The sequence below is a fragment of the Mustela erminea genome, chromosome 4, assembly GCF_009829155.1.
Source record: "Mustela erminea isolate mMusErm1 chromosome 4, mMusErm1.Pri, whole genome shotgun sequence".
NCBI classification, from domain to species: Eukaryota; Metazoa; Chordata; class Mammalia; order Carnivora; family Mustelidae; genus Mustela; species Mustela erminea.
In genome coordinates this window covers 90,506,103-90,522,093 of record NC_045617.1, presented here as the reverse complement: position 1 = coordinate 90,522,093, position 15,991 = coordinate 90,506,103, and positions in this window count along the sequence as shown.

Below are 15,991 nucleotides of genomic sequence, written 5' to 3'. Positions count from 1 at the left end.
CAGTCCATATGCTTACAATTATTCTGTCCCCGTATGGCCAATCTGTTTCCCACTTTCAATACAGTATTCAGTAGGTTTCATGAGATATTCAACACTTTATTATAAGATGGGCTTTGCGTTAAATGATTTCGCCAAACTGTAGGCTGATGTAAGTATTCTGAGCACGTTGAAGGTAGGCGAGGCTAAGGTTGTAACTCCTTAAGTCAAGGAAGATCTCTGGTCTCATGAGTTTAGTGGTTCCTGTATTGCTCTTTTCAGGTGCAAAGGCTAAGAGCTCAGACTCCAGGGTAGAAGGCCTGGCTTCCCATCCTGCTTCCTAGCTGTAAGACTTCAAACCAGTTCCTCAGCCTTTCCGGGCCTCTGCTTCCTCATCTGTAAATTGTGGGTATTATAGTAGAGGACTTTCCCCTTATCCATGGTTTCAGTCATCCATGGTCAACCACGGTCCAGAAGCAGGGGGTCCTCCCCCAGGCACGAGATCAGAAGGTCCATGGCAGCCTACCGGTATGTCACAGTGCCTATGCCATTCCCTTCACTTTAACTCATCACACAGGCATTTACCGTCTCACTCATCACAAGAAGGAGGGTGAGTACATTACAATAGGATATCTGGAGAGAGAGAGAGAGAGCACATTCATGTAACTCTTTATAACCGTATGTGGTTACATTGTTCTGTGTTATTGTTAATTATTGTTGTTAATTTCTTTTTTTTTTTTAAGATTTTATTTATTTGACAGAGATCACAAGTAGGCAGAGAGGCAGGCACAGAGAGAGGGAGAAGGAGGCTCCTTGCTGAGCAGAGAGCCGGATGCAGGGCTCAATCCCAGAACCCTAAAATCATGACCTGAGCAGAAGGCAGAGGCTTTAACCCACTGAGCCACCCAGGCGCCCCTGCTGTTAATCTCTTACTGTGCCTAATTTATGAATTAAGCTTTATCATAGGTATCTATGTGTAGGAAAAAAACACAGTGTGTGGAGGTTTCAGTGCTACCCATGGTTTCGGACATCCACTGGGGGTCTTAGTGGGTATCCCCCCACTTATAAGGGGGGACCGCCATCCTGACGTCCTAGGATGGTTGTGAGGATTAAATGGGTTAATCTGTATAAAGTGCTCCATTTTGGAGGTGCTTAAGGAATGTTAGCTCTTACTATTGTTCTCTTGAGCACTAATGCGGGGTCTATAACCCCTGCACAAGATGGCATGGCCTCTGTGTGGACATCTTGAGGACCTCTGTCTGCTCCTGCTCAGAATTTCTCACAGGCCCCAGCCCAGGGCAGAGAAAACCAGCATGTACTGACCAGTGAGGAAAAGGAACCCTGGAATGTGTAGAAGAGGAGGTAAATGGGCAATGCTCCTCTCCCCACAGCAGTGCTGGGCTCCTTCTCCAGAGGGTGTGGCCAGCAGGAGGCAGGCTCATCCTCCCGTCCTGGGGCTCTGAGGGCAAGGCAGCCAGAGAAAGGCAGTTCAGGTGGGCTCAGGGGCAAGGGGCTTTCTCCATCTCAATCTCCCGGGCGGGGGAGCCATAGAAGCTAGCTGTGTCCCTTCTACACCATCTCCAAACATGGGCACGATCTGGACCACCTGCCAAACCCAGTCGGAAGAGACCAGAAGTCAGGATGGCTCTCCTGGAAAGCTTCTAAGAAAGCATGAAGATCTGGGTCTGGTGCCAGAGCCCTGGAGTGGGGTCTTTGGAATTCCCCCTTCCTTCTCACCCCGATGAGGAACTGAATGCTTCCATTTCAGGGAATGGGTGCAAGCCTGTGTCCTTTTCCCCTCAATTTCTTCCTCCCCAGGGGTGGAAGGGCCATGTGGGGATTTCCGGATCCTGGGACTTCTTGGTGCCCCCAGAGGCATAGCCTCAAATTCCCCCAAAAAATTCATCAGCATCAGAGGCTGAGGACCCTCCGAAAGGCTGGCAGTTCCTGCCTTCATCCTGACTCACTCCTCACCTGTCCCACACTCAGTAGGGAATGAAAGGATCTGAAGGCGCTGTCCAAGTCTCCTCTGGGAGGTGGCCCGAGAGAAGACCTCCTCCTTCTTCCCCAATGTCTGGGACTCCTGCTTCTGCAGCCAGGAGCAATCCACACTTTGGAGCCCCAGAGGAATGCCACAGTCCTGTGGGACAATCTTCAAAGACAGGGCACGGGGCAGGGACCATCTTTGTTCTACTTCCCTGATTTCATGGTAAGAGACAGGAGCAGGCAGCCAGTTAGACTCCAGGAAGGACTTCCTAGGGTGGGAAATAAGAGATAGTGGGGGGTAGGAGCCAGTTATATTCAATCCCTGGGGAAGAGTGAGCTGATAAGAAATCTGGGATTTAAAATACACAGACTACGTGGTTGTTATGATCTCTCAGTTAGCTGGATCTGGAGTCAGACAGACTGAGGTTTAAATCCTAGCTATGCCACCGACTGGCTGGCCGTGTGACCTTGGGCTAATTGTTTTAATGATGCTTCTCTTCAGTTTCCTCATCTGTAAAATGGAGATAGATTCATCACCCAGGCTCTCCTGAGGACCTGTGGGAGGCCTGTGGGTGAATGGCCCTAGCCCAGTGCCTGGTGTAAGCCGGTTTACGGAGAAGTAGCCAAGTCCGAGCTGGCTGGGGATTTAGGGTACAGTGGATGGGGAAGACCTATAGGAAGCTTGGCTAGGGGTGGAAAGAGTGATCATCATGACTGGAGACAGCCTTGAGGACTGCTGTCCACCGACACATGGCCCTCCTCCCTGTGCGGGGCTGAGACTCTCTGGTACCCAGCCCTGCTCCTAAACCCCACCTCAAAACAATCGTGGGGGAACAATGAGAGAACTGGGACCCCTCCCTGGAGATCTCTGTTCTTCCAGCAGGGCCCCTAACCCATCTTGATCTGGTGGCCTTCATTTGCTCGTTGAGGAAGCCCCTCGTGGGGCCAGCCGGAGGGAAGCAGTTTCCAGAAGCCTTACCCCTTCCCCTGCAAGCCCCTCAGGGAGTCCTGAGACAACAGCTGGGGCTGGACACCAGCCTGCCTGGCCTGCTTCAGACCCGAGCTGCTGAGTTGCAAGGCAGGGAGGCCTTTGGTGAGCTGGGGAGACGGCTGTGGGTGGGTCTGCAGGGGACCCATTTCCCACCAGACTCAAGAAGAAACTGAAAGCCCATCTGGAGCTCTCAACAGGGACAGGAAAGAAGCTGGCTGTGCACAGCACGCACTGTGGCATCAGCTGGCTCTAACTGAGGCATCTTTGAGGGACTCCCTCCCCCGCACCTCCCGACAGGGGTGAGAAGGACTCTGGCCACTGGACTGTAAACAGCCTCCCAAAGCCAGCTCGGGTCAGATGCCCCACTGCCAAGGAGGGAGACCAAAAGATGGTGAGGGCTTGGGAAGCTCAGTGCTGTGTGACCCAGTGGGTGTCTTTAATTCAGGTTTAGGTTCCTGAATATAAAGGAACAGCTCTCTGTCCTACAACGCAGGCTCCACCCCTTACAGTGGGGGTTCCTTGGGCGCAGGGCTATGTTCCCCATCTGATAGTCCTGGGAGATGGGACCCATCAGCTTTGCCTTACTCCCACCGTATGAATAAGACCAATGTGATTCCAGAAGGGCAAAATCTCTAATTTGTGGTTGTCTGGGATCTGAGAGTGATCCATTACCAAGGAGGGTAACTCTTTCCTGAAAAGCTGCAAACTCCTGGAAGCAAACTTGGTCTTCCCTAGATCTCTTTCTTCTCCTTGCCTCTGCCTGCCCTTCCAGGGAGAGGAGCTGGGTGCTGGGCCGGGCACTACGGGACCAGGTATGTGGCTGGGGCGGCCCCTCCTGTTCTCCCCCACCCCCACACCTGTCCCTCACCCCCAAGCCGGCCCCTCCGGCCTCTCTGCAGCTCTGTCTTGCCCAGGGCCGCCCCACCCTGGACCCCTCCTCCCTCCCTCCTTTGCTCACAGAGGAGGGTGCCCAGATGCCCACTGCCAGGCACAGAGGATAAAAATACCCAGTGGAAAAACACGTGGCCCCAAGTTAAACATTAACCTGTAATACCTGGCATTCTGGCCATGATGTCCCTTCCCAGGCTACCTGGCCACTAATGTGCAGCTGCTGACGGTGTCCTTTCTCCCTGACCATCACCGTGACTCCCAGACATTCACCCACATACTCTCAGCAGGAAGCACCTCCCTGAGGACCCCAAGCACGGGTCTGGACAGCACCTGTCTGGACTGGGAACTGCAGGGCGAGGGAAGATGACCCTCCCTCTATTCAGCCTGGAGTCTTCCTTGAAACTCTCTGAGCTTCCAGGTCAGCCCAGTTCCCGGATGAAAGCGGTGCCACGGACCCTCCTCGGCGGCAAGAGCCCGGCTCAGAGAGCCTGGGTTCCTCGGGTTGTCCATCCTTCTGCTGCAAAGCCAAGTTAATTTCAAGTCTCGAAGGAATGATGACCGGTGAAGGGAAGGAGTCGGTGGAGGATAGAGTCTAGCCAATGGGGGTACTCAGGGCTCAGCAAGCTGGGAAGCCACCTGGAGGAGGCGTTGGGAGAGGCAGGCAGGACATGTCCCTAACTTACCCTGTGTGTCCAGCTTTGATGTTTGCTGGGGCTGGGGAGACCAGAGGGACAACTGTGCCCACCCAGCTCCATCGACACATCTCAGAACCTTCTAGATCCTACTCGTGGGCATCCCCACAGCTGCCTGAAGCCCCTATTCTCACACCTCTGGGGTCCAACGCCCCAGGCTTCTAGGAAATGCCTGTGCAGCAACCTTGGGCATGAGCCAAGTGCCCCATTTTCTGTCAGGGAAGCTCGACTATGCACAATTTAAAAAGAGTAAAGTCCATCTGGTGTAGCACGACTGCCCCATCATTCTGGCTGGCTGGAGGCCAGTGGGCCCACTTGGAGCCCAAAAAGGATTTGGGGGGCCCGGGACCAGGGAAGCTCTCCTGGCCACTTCGATGTCCATGGCAGCCTTGCAGCGCCACTGTGGAAGGTGTATGAATGTTAATTTTGAAAGGGAAGCAGAGGGTTTGAGTGGAGATCAGCAGCCCTTGCCCTCTTCTCCTGGGGCAGTGGAGAGCTGTCCCTCTGGGGATTGGCCTCTGCTGGCCCTTTCTCCGGGGTGAGAGTCCAGCACTGGACAGAGACTTGGGAGGCCTGGCACCTGGCCTCAGGAGCAGTCAGGCTCCCCCAGGCATAGGAGTTCCCACCTAGGACCGTCCCCCAGGCTCCTGGAGATTTTTTTCACCAGGCTGGCAGTTGCTGCACCCAGACAGGGCTCTGTCGACCCAGCAGGGCCACACAGGAGGCCCCATGGGCGTTAGAAGCCTGGTTTAAAGCCCGGTTCTGCCACTTAAGCAGCCATACGGTCTTGTGTGTGTTACTAAGCCTCTCTGAGCCTCAGTTACCTATGTGATGGGGACAATTATGTCCAGCTCTCAAAGTTTCCCAAAGATTAGGTTTGCCTATCCCTCTGTTAGTGCCTGGCAAATGAAATTATTTCATAGGTGGTTGTTCTGGTTAGTTTTTCTCCCCATCCTGGGCCTCAGTTTCCGGATCTGTAAAATGAAAACGATCACACCACACCCACAGGACTAGGCGAGCTGCTCTCTGTATTGTTGCCCGCAGACATCGGTCCATAACTGTCGGCACATCTGTTACCTGTTCCCCTCTCTGCGCCTCAGTGTCCTCACTGCATTCTCTAAGCCCCCCACTGGAGGTCCAGGGCACTCGCCACCAGCTGCCTGAACACAGTCACACACCCTGCTCGTCCCCCCTCTGGCCGGGGCCACCACTGCCTCATATCGCCGTCATTATCGTGCTGACATTTGCTTTGGCTCACAGAGCAATTACCTGTTAAATTGAACAAAGGCCGAGAGAGACGCAGATAACAGGTCAGCCAGAGGCCCTGGCTTTGGAGAGAGAAGCAGGGAGAGGTGTTAGCCTGAGCCTTGACCTCAGGCCCGAGAAACCAAGCCAGTGATGTCGGGAGGGGGGTGTGAGGTGGGCTCAGGATTAATTTCCCCCAGCTGAGGAGCCAGAGCTGGGGGGAAAGGAGGGATGTTTGCATCTGGATGCCATCTGGATGGGGGCGAACGCCGAGGGGCCACTCGAGGAAATGCCTGAGCGGCAAATCCAATCCTGCAAAGAAATTGCCGGGCCCTTGAAATGAATGTCTGAGGGAGAGGAATGTGTCTGGGAGTGCTGGTGCTGGCGGGGAGACCTGGTTAGAGAAGGAAGCCAAGGGGGAGAGGAAGGCACCAAGACTAAGGGCCTCTGGGTGAACAGGCTTCCCTGGCTGGTGGTCCCCAGAGGGCACTGAGGCTGGATCTCTGGGCTGGGGTTCATGTGGGCAGGGTCTCCAAACACACAGGGGGTCCACATCACCTCAGAATTCTGGGGCTTGTTCTTTGTAGCTCCCTACCCATTTGCCAGACCCAGGCCCTGGATTGCTGCGGGGGTGCTCCTACCCTTAGGGTCAACAGCCTTGTCAGCTCCCGGCACACCTTTACGGCGGGTGGCTGCTGTATGCAGAGCCACAGGTGCAGAAAGCCTAGACTCTCAGGTGTGGATCAGCATAGGGTGGTAGCTTTAGGTACTGACAGACTCAAGTTCAAATCCGCTCTCTCCTTCGACAAGCTTTCACAAAATTTCATCCTCCATTTTCTCATTTGTAAGAGTATAATCTCGCCGCTTCTTGGAACTTCCTGGGAGTGGACCAGTGCTAACCCTAAGTGGGGCTCCAGAGCAAGGCAGGACGTCTGGGAGATCCTCAACCCTCCATGGGCTGGAGCCTGTGTATCTCCCCCACAACCTCCCGCCACTGATGCAATAAGGCAGGCACCACCCCAAGCCCTGCCCAAGGGAGGTGCGCTCTGATGCAACCCCAAGGGGGTCGGGAGACACACTCCCCCCAAGTCAGCTGACAGCTGCTGACACATGGGCCTTCTCCCACGGCTCCACGGCATGCCAGGCCGGGCAGGCACACACCAGTATGCGTGCTTGCCTGCCTGTGTGTGTGTATTTGCATGCGCATGCAAGTGTGGGTGTGTTTGTGCATGTTTTCACATCTGTGGCTGCGCGCATGTGCTCCTATATTTGCCTGTGTATATTGTGTGCTTATTTGTATGTGTTTTGGGCAGAGGCCTGTGTGTTTTACTGTATGAAAAGTGTGTGCGCATGTCTGTGTGATGACGTGTGAGTGAGAATGTGATGCAAATGCAGGTTGTATGTTTATGGGTGTAGATACGTATATTGACACATTTGTGTGTTTCTATGTGCCATATGTATACACGCTATGTGAGTCCACGTATGTGTGCATATGTAATGTGCTGGGTTTGTGTCTGTAAATAAAGCATGTGTTTGTATCATGTGTTTCCGTGTTAACATATGTTTGTGGCTAGAATGCATCTGTGTGTAATTGGCATGCCTATGTGTTACGTGTGGACGTGTGTGTGCCTGTGTGCTCAGATGTAAGCATGAAAGGCAAGCGTGTTTGTCTGTATGCGTATATTACATGCTTGTGTGGAAATGTGTGTGCATGATTAGCATATGTGAGTAATGTATCTATATGTTTGCATATTTGTACGCATAACGTGTGTGTCTGTAGGAGGCAGCCTAGCCTGTTAGGAACAGCCCTGGGCTTGCAGCCAGAGGAAGGGGTTCAGACCCGAGAACTTGGACAGTGAGGCCTCGAGGCACTTCTTTGGCCTTTCGAGCCTCTGGAGGCCCAGCTGTAACCACACCAGCTCTGCTCCCCGCCCTGCCTCCCACCTGTCAGGCCCGCAGTTGGAGCAACACGTGGACTAGCAGGCAGCTGAGTGCAGGACCATCCTGCTAAGTGCTGGGAGATCTGCTGGGTCGGGCCTACCTCTAGCATTGCAGGGCAGAGGACCTGGGGCCTGTCCTCACCCTGCGTACAGTCTGGCTGCAGAGACAGAAGTCAGCAAGAGCACAAGGAAGGGCCTGGCGGAGTTCGGCACGAAGATGGGCTCCTAGGGGCCCGGAGGGGCCAGGTGGGCACAGACCCTACAGTGGGAAGAGCCAGGGTTTAAATCCCGGCTCTGCCACTTCCTTGACCTGGGATCGTGGGAGAGTCACTTAACCTCCCTGTACCATAATTTCTTCATCTATAAAAGAAGATCATGTAGTGTACAGCTCTGAGGGTTGTTGTAGGGACGAAGTGAGTTCATACACGGAAAGTACTTAAAGAGGGCCTGGCACATAGGAAGGGCTCAACAGATGGTAGGTATAATAAAGCGAGGAGCCACTGAATTCCTCCTAAGTACGTAGAAAATTAAGTGAACGACCGAAAGAACCATCATCAATTGCAGAGAGAATAAAACGTTATGCCCCCCGCCCAAAAAAAATCAGTTTACTAAGTGGCTCACCGCTGGATGTCAATGCTTTCACGAGGTCACATCCATTCTCATCTAACCAGAATGACATGGGGATTATGGAGGGGGAGGGAGGGAAGGCTGCGCCTAGGAGTGTGGCCGCAGGCACCAGAAGAATCTGTCATGGCAAGTGAACGTGGTCACCTCTGCCGAGGGAGTCTGTTGTTTTTACCTTACAGAACCTTACAGAGCCGAGTGACTCTCAGGTGACTCATAAGCGACTCTGATACAGATTTTTTAAAAATCCATTGAAATTCATCAAGTAGAGACCTGTGCCTGTGGTCAGGTGTGCCTGAGCTCTAAGTACTGGACGGGGTGCTGTGGGCTGTCCGTCTCAGCAGAGCGCAAGACAACGCCAGCATGAAGTCTCAGGACCAGGGTTACGGTGAAGAGGGTGTGGCTCTCCCTCCCCCACCGCACCTGGGGATGACTTTCTGTAAGAGCAGGGGTGGATGTCCTGGCAGCTCCTCTCTGGTTTTCCAGTGATGCTGACCGCGGACCATTAGTACTCCGGCTGCCTTCCCCTGCCTCTCTGCTGCCTATTTAGTTATCGGTCTAAATGCATGGGTGAGAAGAAATGTAAGGAAGAGTCACGAGACCTTCTGCTGGTCCCGGAGTGCCACTGTTCTAAGCCTTTAACATATCTTAACTCATTTAATCTTCACACCCATCCTTACAAGGATCTGTTTTAATTTCCATATCAGAGATGAAGAAGTGAGGCCCAGAGAGTTGTTAGGTGACATGCCTAAGGCCATGTAACAGAGCAAGGACCTAAACTCAGGTGGTCTGACCCTGGAGTCTGTGCTCTTCCCCACTCTTCCTTCTAGAACGTGTGAAGGAGCAGGGCGGAGAAAGAGATGCTACACCTGGCCCAAGGCTTTGGGAGCCATTGGCAGCCAGGCCACACCACATGACCCTGTTGGACAAGACAGGGAGAGGCCAGGTCCTCACGGGGGTAGGGCCCGCGTCGCCACCAGCACCCTAGTTACTGTTGGGTCATCTGTACGGGCCCAGGTGAGTGCTAGGGGGAGGAGAAGCAGGGCCAAGAGGGCTTCGGATTCCAAGCTGCTGAAGTCAGTCCTGAACCAGTCCAGAAACCAAGGCCTGGCCCCCCCCTTGGCCCTTCCTCCCCATGTGCCTGCCCAGCATCCTACTGTTCCCACAAGGACCCCACAAACGCCCACCAAGTGCTCCCACTGTACTGGAAAGTGGGCTCAGGCCTTTGAATCCTGGCACCTCCTAGTTTTGTGACCTTGGGAGACAAGTCAATCTACATTCTGTGCCTCAGTTTCCTCTGCATACACGAAGACTGCACGGCCTCGATCTCATAAGTTTGTGAGGATTAACGAGTTAACACCTGCGAAGAGCTCAGCACGTGCCTGAGCCACGTGCTCAATTCATCTAGCTACTGCTCTGTCCTTGACCTTTGGGGGGTTAAAAATAAGTTGCGCTGGAGCTTCAGCTACTTAATCCCTAGGAAGGGTGATGAGTAAGAGCTCGCCTGTCGACCCCCATGGGATTTTCAGTCTACTGAGGGGAGCTTGGGCTGATGAGGAAGTACTAGACTAAGGCAAAAATGGGGTAACTGTGTCTGAAGGGGAGCACCTAACAGTCTCTGCTCATGGACAGCCAGCCCATGGGCAGCAGGCTCAGGGAGGCCCAGAACAGTCCCACCTCCTGCCTCCATCAGGAGAGCGAAGCAGACCGGCCGATTGAATCCCCAGAGGGGTTGGAGCGCCCGAAGGGGCAGGATGGGCCTTGGACGGAGGTACCCCGGAGGAAGGGGGGGGGGCGCTCTTCCCAGGCCAGTGAGCAGGGCTCGGGGGAGCCCAGGCCCCCTGGATACAAGCATGCAGCCTAGACTTTCCTTGTTCTATTCCGCTCTCGGCCAAGTCCCGGCATTCCAGAGCCCTAGAGCCCTCACCCACCAGGTGGCGGAGGAGACTTCCCGGCCCTTGTGACAGCGTCTTGTCTTGGATGTGAATAATGCGGCTTCGGACTGCGATCTGCCTCCCGAGGTCTGGCTTCTCAGGAGGAGGGGTGCATGGATGGTGCTGACCAGGGCAGCAGCCGGCCCATCTCCCTCCGCTAATGAATGTCCAGGTGGTCTATGGTCTTCCTCAGGCTATGAGTCCCCTGGGCGCGCTGGAGAAGGAAGGCCAGGAGCAGCCAGAACCCCAATGCCCGTAACGCCTCACTAGGGGTGGAGGCAGGGGGTGGGAGGCGGGACACCTGTGCCCACCGGCCTGCCTCTGGCCCCACTTCTGTTCTGTTGTCCCTCCTGTAAATGTTTGTCACATGTGGGCTCGGAGCCACACATCATCATGCCCCTTCCTGTGAGCCAGGAGTCATCCCCGTCTCACAGATGAGGAAGCAGAGACTCTGAGAAGTTAGTAAGAGGGCTAGAAAGAAGCGGAGTGGGGACTGGAGGCTTTGCTTACTAGGCCTCCCCTTCGCCTTCCCTCTGAGGCTGGAATGACAGGAGAAATCCTGAGAACACTCGCTATGTACTTGCCAGTCATTACCTCACAGTGCTACGTGTCCCCACGCCTCCCAACCTCACGTCACAGAGATAAAGAGCTTGCCCCAGGTCACACGGCTCAGAGCCGAAGCGCTGGCTTTGAACCCAGGAAGTCTGGCTTCAGCTCACTCCTGCTCCCACCACTCCCAGACAGATGCCAACACCTCAACCCAGGGCCACACTGGGCTACTCTCCTTCCATGTGCTGTGAAGAATGCTAACAGATCTCCCGGATAGACTGAAAGGGAAAAAGCCAAGTAACAGAAGAGTGTGGTCCGGAGGCCACTGTTTGTATGAGGGAACCCGAATAACATAGCCTTGGCTGACCACGGGAGCTGGGAGCCCTGAGGCAGGGGTGTGGCAGGCTCCAGATGTGTGGCCTCAAGGTGTGAGAGCTGGTGTGACCTCCGAGCTTTGGCAGACACAGGACACAGGGGCCGCAGCCCAGGGTGGCACTGGCTTATTGGCCGGTCTGGAGATTGTGACATCAGGCTGGAGAAGGTCCTGAGGGAGACACCGAGGGAAGGACCCTCAGGGGTCTCAGGGAGCCTTCGGTCACACACATAGCTGACAGTACCAAGCTCAGGATCAAGGGAAGTGGGGACATGCCAGGAGGCATGGTCAGGCCCTGTAAGAGGCTGGGATCAGAGGGCTCCAGCGCCTTCCTAGGGTGCTTTTTTAAAGCCTAATTCCCCAGAGCATCTGGGTAGCTAGCTCAGTTGGTTAAGCAACTGGCTCTTGATCTCAGCTCAGGTCTTGATCTCAGGATCTTGAGTTCAAGCCCTGTGTTGGGCTCCATGCTGCATGTGGACCCTACTTAAAATAAAAAAGAGAATAAAATACAGCTTCCGAAGACCCAACCCTTTGAGACCTTAATTTATAAGAAATCCAAAAGAGGCCCCAGAATCCATAGTTTTATTTGATTTAAAAATTATTTTCATATATTTTTGAAAAGGTTAAAAGAACAGAGGAAGGAAAGAGGAAGAGGGGAGGGAGGAAGAACCAAGCAGTACTGAAAAGAATACAGTGACAAGCAAGTCCCTCTCCTGTATTCCTTCCCGGGGACTGTCCTCCAGGGCCAGCAATAGCTACCTATTTGCCTTCTCTCTGGAGAGATTCTAGAAACACATAGCACCATACTGATGTGTAGAGAGCTGCCTCTTTCTTTTTCATGACGTTGTTGTAAAGAAGATGTACTTGTATAAAGCTTCTCCACGAATGTCGATAAACAGCTAGCTTGGGAAAAGGCTGGTTTAGAGAACTTCTTTGGAGCCGACAGCTCTGGATTTGAATCTTGATTCTGACATTGACAAGTTTATACGACCTCTCCAAGTTCCAAATCTTAGCTTTCCTGTGCATGACAATGGTAGAGTTTTCATGGAGATTAGAAATAATTTATGGCGAGCTCCTGGTGCCTACTGGGAGTGAATAATGGGGGGATGAGTTTACAAACACAGGCAGAAACGAGAGACCGATCACGACGTTTGAGCTCATACAAAGAGTTCAGACACAGACAGCTTGCGGGGTGAGTCCCTTCAGCTCTGCCCCAGAAAGATTCCCAGGAAGAACAAGGTGGGAGAGAGGGAGCTCCCCTTCCTGACTCCATCAGCAGTGTGGGGAGGGGGCTGGGAGGGCGGGGTTACTTCCTGGAGGAACTGGAGAAGGCTGGCCTGCGCTCCACTTTGGAGGATAATCCTGTGTTGGTCCTCATGGCAGGTGTCCCTAAGTCGGGCCTGGCAGGGCTCACGGGGAGACTGGGTCAAATGTCACAGGAGCTTCCCCTAGGCTCAATGCTCCGCTGTCCCTTGGCTTGGTGGCTCCAGGGACTGGGACTTCTAATGGGCGCCCTATCCAGGATAGGGCAACACACAGGAGCTAAACAAAGCTTTGTAGAATCACCTCTGGGACCACAAAACTCACTGGAAAAAAAGAATTCCACAGGATTCAGAAGAAAAGCTGGGGGATGGCCTGAGCCAGGAGTGGTTTCAAATTCCAGCTCTACAATTCCCTGGAGGTGTAAATTCAGGTTCGCTCTGTAATCTTCCAAAGCCCCATTCTCCTTTGGAAACCAGGGCCTTCTTTCAAGGATTAAGTGATAGAATGTCTCTAAAGCAACTGGTTTAGGGCAATTATTATTACACAGCAATAATGGTAGCCTAAATTCATGGTTTTCCCCTTTCAAAATGGACAGTTGTTGAAATTCAATTAGTTATATTTGCAAGTGAGTTTGAGCGTTTGTCACTCAAGTTGGGGAAGTTTTGTCATGGAGATTTGTCGATAGGAGAGGAGTCTAAGTTACTGTTGAAAAGGCAAATGGATTCTAATTAATTCAATGATTTTTTATTGAGCACCTACCACATGCCAGGCTGGGTCTTAGGCCCTGGGGGTAAAACAGTGTACAAGGTAGGTCCAAATCCCTGCCCTGGAGAGTTTCTTTTCTAGCCTAGGACTAAAGCTCCTGGTCTGGCAAGGAGACTTTTCCAGACTCAAATAAACCCCTTTCCTGGTCTTTCGCCCTTAACAGGGTCAGTAAAGCTCCTTTTGGGGGGGGGGGTGGATATGGCCTGGCAAGTAAACTTTGCTGAGCCTGTAGGCACCCACTCTGGGCATGTCTGGCAAGATTCCCACAAAGTAAGGGGCTGGCATTGCCAACAAGAGGCTCCAGGCAATGGTGGAACACCTACCCCATCCTGGTCTCTGTCCAGACTCAGAATGACTCCTTCTAGATGATTATCTGAGGAGCCCTTGGCCTTCTCTGGACAAGTAATGAAGTGGATGGGTAGGGATGAACCCTGTTTCCCAACGGCCAAGCTTATTTGGTGCTTCTCTCTCTTGAGTCCCTGGGCTATGTCTCCTCCTCCTTCAGACTGGGGCTCCCCAAGGAGAGGTCTGCACCTCCTCCTCAGACTGGGGTTCCTTGAAGCAAGGCTGTGTTTCCCCCTCAGACTGGAGCTCCCTGAGGGCAGGGCTGTGTCTTCCCCCTCAGAATGGAGCTCCGTGAGGGCAGGGCCATGTCTCCAGTCAGAGTGGAGAATTTCTCCTTTTCCTCCTCTTCCAGGCTCTGGCCTCTAGGGAGAAAGGATGCCCCTCTCAACTCCTGAGGTGATATCCTACAAATTAAGGGTCGAGCTGACTCAAACCCAGCTCTCCTGATGCCAAGCAGAACTCTGCCCCCTACATATGACTTCCTCAAACTCCCAGTCTGGGAGTTTCTAACTAGCTCCAGTGTCGTCTCTGCCCCAGCTGCTCGCAAAGCCATTGGGGGTCTGGCTGCCAGGCTAGGCAGTCTGGGGAAAAGGGGCAGTCTAAGGACTGGTACTTTATATCTCTCTCCTCTGTGGGAGCCATTAGGCAAGTGATGCATTTACTTTTCTGAGGCCCTCACTATTTAGCTACAGGATTAGTTCTAGTCCATTTACTCACCAAGCCCACTGGCCAAACGCTGTGACCAGAAAAGCACATCTCCCTTGTATAATAAATGTTTAATAATGACAATTGGGATTGACCAGAAAATGCCCCGGTTGGTAGTCCCAAAGCCACACAGGGTCCAGGGAACGATTAAAGTTCAGTTCCACCACCTCCTCCCCCCCAATCTGCTTGCCTCCAGGCCCTTTGGGCCCTTTGGGCACCAGCCCACCCATGACAACAGAGCTGGCGGGAGTGAATCCCACAGCCACTCCAAGGGCCTCTGTTGTGTTTTTCTATAGTCCTGCCTCCTTCGGCCTGGGAGCTTCCCCTCTGACTGGGGCTCCCTGAGGGCAGGGCTTTGCCTCCCCCTCAGACTGGAGCTCCCTGAGGGCAGGGCTGTGTCCTTCCTGGGGGTTCGTGAGGGCAGGGCTGTGCCTCCGCCTTAGACTGGGTGCAGACCCTTCAGACTGGGGCTCCCTAATGACTGGACTGTGTCCCCCCCTCAGACTGGGGCTCCCTGAGGGCAGACCCCTCAGACTGGGCTCCCTAATGACTGGACTGTGTCCCCCCCTCAGACTGGGGCTCCCTGAGGGCAGAGCTGTGTCTCCCTCTCAACCCCCAACCACAACCGAGCCTGGGATCTACCTTCTGTGTGTCTTCCCACGCAGCCCAGCACAGAGCTAGTGCCACCTGAGGCTGCCCTGGGCCCAGGCCCCAGGCTCAATTGCAAACAAAGACCAGATCTGTGTGACTGCTGGCAGGTGTTAAAGAGAACCCCACTCGGCCCTTTAGGAATTAGTCTAAAATATACGATTGTATTTCAGGAGCCTTAAGGGTGTTTCTGAAACCTTGGGGCCCAAGACAGTTATAACATATGTCCATTTTAGACTTTGGAAAATAGGGCGCTATAATTGGAAAAGTTAGCAAAGCGCTAAGTACAGGGAGCCGGTCTCTTTACATCTCAAATACCAGGTATTTAGGTGGCTTTCTTGGAACCTGGCATTAGGGACACGTGTGAACGGGCCAGGCTCATTTCTGGGGAGTGAGTGGGAGCAGCGGGTGAAGGTTGGCCGGGTGGCGCTGTCTCTGGGCCCAATGCTAGCTAGCATCCCTGCTGCCTGGCACGTGGACCCTAGAACCACCTACCCTTTTTCCTTCCTCTTCTCTTCTAACCTGGGCTTTCTGAGGTTCCCAGGAATACTTCCTAGACTCGGTTCTGGGGCTTGCACCCTAAAGCGTTCCAGGTTCTGGCCTTTTCTCCAAGGGTGGAATATGGGACTCCTGTTGTCTGTCAGAGCGTGGGGGCTATGCCCTTGGGTGCTGGTGCCAGACTGTCTGAGTTCAAGTCTTCCCATCCCCACTTAGACAAGTTGCCTAACCTCTCTGGGCCATGATTTCCTCATCTATAAAATGGGATGAAAGTTCTAAGACTTACCTCCCAGGATTGTTGAGATGATTAATGCAGTCACTTCCCTAAAGCACTTTGCACAGTGCTTGGCACATAGCAAGAACTCAAGAATGTCAGCCACTGTAATTATATTTTAAAAGGGTTAACGTATTTCTAAAGCAATCTTTCATGAGACCTAGACTCTCTGCTGATCCTGCCCTTGATGGAGACCCTTCTGTACCTCTCCCACCATGACCTCATGTTGGGATCCAGGTAAGTTCCTTTTTGTCATTATCATTCATTCACTCTCTCGTTCCTTTATTCCTCC